This window comes from Rattus rattus, chromosome 4 (assembly GCF_011064425.1).
Source record: "Rattus rattus isolate New Zealand chromosome 4, Rrattus_CSIRO_v1, whole genome shotgun sequence".
Classification (NCBI taxonomy): Eukaryota; Metazoa; Chordata; class Mammalia; order Rodentia; family Muridae; genus Rattus; species Rattus rattus.
This window is the reverse complement of record NC_046157.1, coordinates 132784104-132791947: the sequence shown is the minus strand read 5'-3', so window position 1 is coordinate 132791947 and position 7844 is coordinate 132784104. Positions and strand designations below refer to the sequence as shown.

Below are 7844 nucleotides of genomic sequence, written 5' to 3'. Positions count from 1 at the left end.
TTCTCTACTCTTGATCTTAGAGCATAAGCCATTCGTGTTTTGTTCAGGAAATTTTTTCCAGTGTCCATGTGTTCAAGATTCTTCCCCACTTTTGCTTCTATTAGTTTGAGTGTATCTGGTTTGATGTAGAGGTCCTTGATCCACCTGGACTTAAGCTTTGTACAGGGCAATAAGAAGGGGATGATTTGTACTCTTCCATATGCTGACCTCCAGTTGAACCAGCACCATTTGCTGAAAATGCTATCTTTTTTCCACTGGATGCTTTGGTCTCCTTTGTCGAAAATCAAGTGACCATAGGTGTGTGGGTTCATTTCTGGGTCTGCAATTCTATTCCACTGGTCTATCTTTCTGTCTCTGTACCAATACCATGCAGTTTTTATCACTAATGCTCTGTAATACTGCTTGAGTTCAGGGATGGTGATTCCCCCTGAAGTCCTTTTATTGTTGAGGATAGTTTTAGCTATCCTGGGTTTTTTGTTATTCCAAATGAATTTGCAAATTGTTCTGTCTAACCCTATGAAGAATTGGATTGTAATTTTGATGGGGATTGCATTGAATCTGTAGGTCACTTTTGGAAAAATGGCCATTTTTACTATCTTCATCCTGCCAACCCATGAGCATGGGAGATCTTTCCATCTTCTGAGATCTTCTTCAATTTCTTTCTTCAGACACTTGAAGTTCTTGTCACACAGATCTTTCACTTGCTTCATAAAAGTCACACTGAGGTATTTTTATATTATTTGGGACTATTATGAAAGGTGTCATTTCCCTAATTTCTTTCTCAGCTTGTTTATCTTTTGTGTAGAGGAAGGCTACTGATTTGTTTGAGTTAATTTTATACCCAGCCACTTTGCCGAAGTTGTTTATCAGGCTTAGGAGTTCTCTGGCTTAAGTTTTGCGGTCACTTAAGTATACTATCATATCGTCTGCAATAGTGATATTTTGACGATGATGATGATAACAGCTATTACCATTGGAGGTGACATAAGTGGATCCAAGTGGCCCCTAGCACAGGCAAGCAGTGCCTGTTGCTTCTAACAACTCAGTCACTTTTCAGAGTTATATCGTGTCTTAGCAAGCTTTGTGTCAATTAGACAAGCTTGGCCCAGACTGACAGCAAAATTCAGGTGTCTTGCTTAGGAAACTGAGCACTGAATGACTAAACTCCCATGCAGTCAGCAGGTGCATGCAGTGTTGTGTGCCATTCCTGGAAACAAAGACTTCTAATTTGCTTCTTCCCTCCCTTTTGTGACTTTGTGTGTAGCTCCTTAGTCCATTTTGTTTCTACATTCATTTCTTTTAAACTTTTAATTATGTCATATGTGTCTGAGTGGCAGCATGTGCACCTGACTGTGCATGCCCTTGGAGGCTGGGTGTCAGATCTCCTGGAGTTGCAGGCAGTTTTAGGCACCCTGACATGGGTGCTGGGAACCAAACTCAGTTCCTCTGCAAGAGCAGTACAGACTCTTAACCTCAGAGCCACCTCTCCAGCCCCAACTAACCAATAACTTTTAATGAGTTTCCTTCCTGTGTGAGTCAGCCAAAGCCACTGGGCCAACTGCCTTACTGAAATGGGTGGTGATTAGGGTCAGCCAAAGTGCTTTCTGAGAGGAGAACTCACAGCTGAAAACTCACAGGTCTTTGTACCATGTAACCTCACATCCCCTTCCTGCTTCCAGACTCTGCTAGAGTCCACTGCAGTTGCACAGAAACCTCCCTCCAAGGCCGTTTGGTGAGGCGCATCATGGAAAGGCCCTCTGTACCATTATGTTACAATATGATACAGTCAAGGACTATGTGCTGGACTATGAGATGACCTAGAGCAGAAATAATTCAGCAGGAACAGAAGCTTAGAAATAATGTGCAGGAGCATAAATCTTACTCTCAGGGTTCCCAGGGAGATGGGAAGAGATGGAGCTCTTTCCACTGCTCATGGGCTCAGATCTGAGCCAATTGCTCCTTGACCTCCAAGTGGGTTGTCCCCTCCTCATTTTATAGCCCAAGTCCTGCCTGCTTGTTCAGCTTTAACCGCTGGCCCATGCATAGAGGTTTATGCATTCAACACCTAGTTTCCTATGCAAATTATCTGGAGATGTAGATGTCAGTCTGAAGCAAGCTGAGTTGCCTAAAAGATTTGTTCAGAAAAATAACTTTCAAAGGTGATTGGTTTGCATTGCTTGAAAGTGCAGCTACCTTGGCATCTGATTTAACCATGCTGCTTAAAAACAACAAGCCAATTAAAAATATGAAAGTGTATGTAGCGATTCAGAGTAGCCATAGCAAAAATTGTGACCATGGTCTGCAGAGGAATGAAGCTCCCCAGTGCCTACATCAGGCTAAAATTTCTGTCCAAAGTTCTAGGCTTTTAGAACACAGAACTGGCAGAGGCCTTTAGGAGTACCTGAGTTTAAATCCTCATGGGAGGAGAGAACTGATTCATGTAAGTTATCCTCTGATCTCGACAAGCATGCCATCATTTGTACACACGTGCATGAACACACACACACATACACACACACATATACATACACACACATACATACACACATACACATACACACACATACACATACATACACACACACACACACACACACACACACACACACTCACACACAAGTCTTTGAGATGCCACATGAGGAAGGAAGCATCTGAGTTCTGGCTGTGGCCCGCAGACTGGTACACAGCACTAAGATTTCCAATGGGAAGAACACCCAGGACCAACCAGAGCACAATCGGAGCAGAATCTGGAAGCCCAGGACAGGTACCTTGCAAATGAGTCTGCCTGCATGAGACAGCACATTAGTGGACCAGGTACCTGACTACACTCAGGGGCCCATGCTGGAGGTACTGTGCCTGGATAAGAGCTCCTTTTCCTTGAGCTGAGACCATGATGTTCCTTTCTCTGTCTCTTGTTTTGCTTTCCTGGGCCTCCCTGCCAAGGCCTAGACACAGTCTTCTGTGTCCACACTAACCCAGAGAAAGTGTCCTTTAATTTTTAAAGAAAGGGCATAAAAGTCCACATTTAATCTGTGATTTATGTGGACCCCACAGGGACTTGTGTCCTGATGGGACATGGGTTCACTAGATCATGGGGCTGCACACAACAAAAATGGAGGCATCTATAAAACTCCCAGTCCCGCTAAACTGTATCTCTGTTATACTAGACTAAGGAGGTGACATCGGACAGGAACTAAAGGGGTTTTGTCATTTTAATGGTTTGGGACTCAAAGGACAAACTGCCGACGGCAGCACAAGCTGGCACAGTGAGCTACAGCTGGCTGCACTGAGTCTGAAGCCCTGCTCTTGCTGCTTCACTTCTCCAGGCCCATTCTACTCTGAGATAGAACCTGACCCCTGCCCTCAACACCCCTGAGCGCCTCTCCCATGTGTCTGCTTCTGTTCCTGCATGATCTGGAACTAGCAATATATCTCTAGAGAGCCCTGTTAGATTTCCTTTTCACAACGAAAAATATAGAAAACAATCTCAGCAAATAATAACCTTCAAAACCTTGGTTTTTAAATGTGTCTTATGTGTGATCCTGTTCATATAGACTGAGTACATGTGATTATGGTTTGCATACCATGTACTCAGCACCAAATTGACTCATGAGTAAGTGCTCACATAAACTGAAGTTGTCAGCTTGGCCAAGCTTCATCTTATTCCTGGTAAAACTAAAATTTTTAGAAACAAAATAATCGATAAGCACATGCACACACACACACACACACACACACACATGCACACACACACACACACACACACACACACACAAATATAATTAAAAACTATGACCACATGAGTTAAACAAAGAGAGATGGGTGATGATTCTGAACCTTTCTTTGGGACAATTAACATGAGTTTTCAAATTTATTTATTTTATTTATATATGCTTTTAAAGGGGGAATAAGAAGTGGGAGCTCTATCTGAATGATTATCTGAGTATAAAAAGCCCTCACACACACCGAATAAAACCTTTTCAGTGGGTGGAATAGGCTTGATTCTTTGGCACAGAAAAGGCCATTCTGAACAGGACACTGATACCACGGGCATGGAGACCTCATCAAGGTGAGAAACTTCTCACGAGAAAGGACAGCATCATTTAGGCAAACCAGAAGCCTACAACATGGGAAAGAGGGTTAATAGCTAGGCTATGTACAAAATGAAACAACCTAAACCGAAGAAACAAAACCCAACTAAAATGTGAGATGTAGAATTAAGCAGAGAATTCTCAAAAGATGAGGTAGGAATGTCCGGGAAGCACAATGGACTGTTATTCATCTGCTAAGAAAAATGAAGTTAAATGAGGATTAAATTGTGAGGGAGCGAGGAGAGCAGGGTAGAGCAGGAGGTAATGTGGAGAGTACAGTGTTGTTTCTTTGTGCGGGTTTGTCTAAAAACCACCATGGCTGACTTGTAGGAGAGTAACAGAAGGAACCTGAAAACTGGCCAGTTTAAACTGGGAGAAGAGCTTTACAAGTAAAAACACCCTGAGAGGCCTTTGAATTCTTTAAGAGGGAAGATATTTATCAGCTTTCTATTTAAAGTGTATGTTAAAGCAGTAAAAGAGGCAGGAGTGGTGGGCCCTCAGGAGGCAGAGGCAAGTGGGTCTTTGTAAGCCAGCCTGGTCTACAGAGAGAATTCCAGGGCCTCCCAGAGAAAGTCTGTCTTGAAAGACCAAGGGCAGAGACAGAAAAAGAAAACAGATCATGCAATCCAAACATGCCATTCCTATTCATGGTAAAATGTTTTATAATCTCTTGGGGGGTGTAAAGGCAAAGGTAAGTAGTGTGTGTGTGTGTGTGTGTGTGTGTGTGTGTGTTTGAGAGAGACAGAGACAGAGACAGAGACAAAGAGACAGAGACAGACAGACACACAGGCACGCACTCGCACACAGAGAGAGAGAGAGAAAGGGAGAGCAAGAGGGGGGGGAGGGAGGGAGGGGGAGGGAGGAGAGAGAGAGAGAGAGAGAGAGAGAGAGAGAGAGAGAGAGAGAGAGAGGGCAAGACAGAGAGAGTGCTTACAGGGAATTAAAGCCAGGACATCCTTCTATCGTGCTGGGCAAGCACTCTCTCCTGTGAAGCATCCTCTGCAGTTCTCTCTTTCCTTTTATGTTGAAACAGTGTTGGTAAATCGTCAGGGCACCCTTGAACTTTTGGTTTTCTTTGCCTCACAGCCTCTCCTCCCAAGCAGCTGGGGTTAGGAGATTGTACCCCTAAGCCCTACTTCCAGTAGGGTTCTCTTTGAAAAGTCCTGTTCTGTGAGGACCCCTTCCGGTCCCTCCTTTTTCCGAACATTTAAAAAAACACCATGCCTAAGAATCTTTTGCAGGGAAATGGATAGTGAATTGGGAAAGCCTATTTCTTCATTTTGAGATTCTGGTTATAAACATGTCATAAATATAAATGCCAAACTCCGGAAATGCAGGTGAAGAGCGTCAAATTCTAATCAGACTTAAATGATGTGGGGTTTTGCTCTAATCTCTACGGTGCTCTCCATTCCCCAAGTCCATGTTTTTCCTTAGGGTGATCATGCCTTTCCAGAGTACTGGAATGCTGCAGGGTGCTCAGTTCCACACCTGTCTGCACTATTTCTAAGTTTTCCTTCCAGCCCACATATCTCTGCCTAGAGCTAGAGGTTAGAACCATCTATCCCTGCACATTAACCAACCATTCCAGATCTGTTTGGTGTTGTTTTTTTCTCTGTACTAAAATTAGGAGAGTCCAGGCCCGTTATACCGTTGTTATACCGTTCACACCACAATGTAGTTACCTATCAAAGGCCAGGGGAGAATCAGATCTTCACCACTGCAGTTTCCAACTTGTCTTCATTTTGGAGACCTTGGAATTTCCCTCCCTTTAAGTGGGTGCATCCATCCCTATTTATTTTATTTTTATTTTCTATTTTATTATCATTTTATCCAGCATTTCTATATAGTTAATGGCGGTTTTAAGTCTCTCGTTTTGCCAGTTCAAAAAAAAAAAAAAAAAAAGTAATAGTTTTCATCACTACAAAGGTAGTCATGATGGAATAAATACTCAAGCTGTTCAGTGATACGAGATTATCCACCCACCACCCTACAGCGGCGGCTTTGCTGTAGGTAGGCCCCATTTCTCCGACCTTGAGAATGTTCTAGAATCCTCTCAGCCGGCCTAGCTTGTTTCTGTCAAGCCTACAGGAAACGCCGATCACAACTTAAATGCCACCGAGGGAGAAATATTCGTGCGTGTTCACTGCTGTGTCCCTTGTACCTGATAATTCAGGCCCTTATCCGAAAGGGAAAAAAACGGGGAAAAAAGTCCTGATTTGGCTGAAGGGCCAGCCTGTGAGCCTGTCCTCCAACACGCAACCGGACTCAACCTCCTAAATGTGGCTGGCGAAAGGGGCGAAGGGGTCCGCCAGGCGAGGCCTTCTGTCTAGAGGTGCGTGTTATTTTCTATTTCTAGGTGCGTTTCGTTACTTTTCCATTCGGTCGCCGGGCTTTTCCAACCGGATAACCCTATGTATTCAAGGCGCCATTTTGAGGGAATGACCTGAATAAATGCTTTCCTGAGAGAACTCTGACCACAGTTCTGCACAGGACGTGTTCCAAAGGGTCTTCAGACACGGTTCTGGGGGACCCGGGAGTGGGGTGAGTCTGTCTGTCTGTCTGTGTGTCTGTCCGTCTGTCTGTGGGGCTCGGGCGTAGCTCGCCCCGAGAACTGTTCCTCACGCATGCCCCACGCGCACCCCTCACGTACTCAGGTGGGCGATGTGGGTCCCCCAGCCCCCCTGAGAGGGCCGAGCGCTGCCGCCCATTGGCTGAAGCCCACCACGAGGCCAGCCTGGCACAGTCATCCCCGGGGGCGCGCCGCCCACGCCTCAGTCACTCAGTGACTCTCCCCACACTCGCTTCACGACTCCATTGTCTCCGAGGCCCTTGGCTCTCCTTCCACTGCCTCCGCGACTTTTTGCCGGTTGGTGGCCAGGCCGTCACTCCGCAGCTGCCCCGAGTAGCTGCTAGCAGCGTGGCTTCTGTGCCATCTTCGAGTTTTTTTCCACCGGACCCCCTGCAGCCATCATGGTGAGTCGAGGGCAGGGCGTGGGTACAGTGCAAGACCAGCCCAAAGCCACAGACTCCTTACACGGAGGTTGAAATTCGGCTTTTTTGATGTAGCACGAAGAAATGGGGGAGAAGGCAAAAAGGGGTTCCTTTGTATTTCCGGTTCTGGGTTCTCCCACCGGACAGCCCCCAGGGTAAGGCCTGGAGGGCGGGAGTCATGGCCTTGCTGACTTTGCGGCCTACACAAGCACTGAGGGGCCCGGGGGAGATGGCGGGAGGCCGGTGGCCTCGGGCAGCCCCGGAGACCTCGGGCTGCTCCAGGGTGGGCCACGTGCACGACCTGGGCGCCACGTGACAGCCCTTTCCTGCCTTTGGGCGGAGGTGCCTGGGGCAGGCCGGCCGGCCACCCTCCAGCCACCACCCTGGGTGGCCCAGGCCCTGGTCAGGGCGGCTTCCGGGTAGGAGCGGGCGCTGGCTCCTCTGCCAGGTGACGCCTTAGGGCTGGCAGTGGCAGGGCCTGTGGACTTCTGGATGGCAGCCCTGTCTCCTGACTCAGTAAAATGGTTTTTGGGAGGCTGGAGGCAGGGTGCCCATGAGGTCGCCATTGGCCAGGCCCTGTTGACAGTGGTGCCTGAGCAGTGGAGGAGGCTTGGCCTCAGCTTGAGTTGTTTAGCTCTGGGTGCTTGGGCTGGGAGGAACCAGAGGCCTGAGTCGGGTTGGGGGAAGGTGAAGGAGGATAGCTGGACAGGACACCTGCTGAAATCCCTACCCCCCACCCCCAGGACTCTGGCTTTGTAGATT

The 7844-nt window shown here is 47.0% G+C and overlaps 1 pseudogene; it reads left to right on the top strand.

The window, feature by feature from the left end:
- Positions 1-4052: 4052 nt before the first annotated feature.
- Positions 4053-7844, top strand: part of LOC116898512 — a 12648-nt pseudogene continuing 8856 nt past the window's right edge.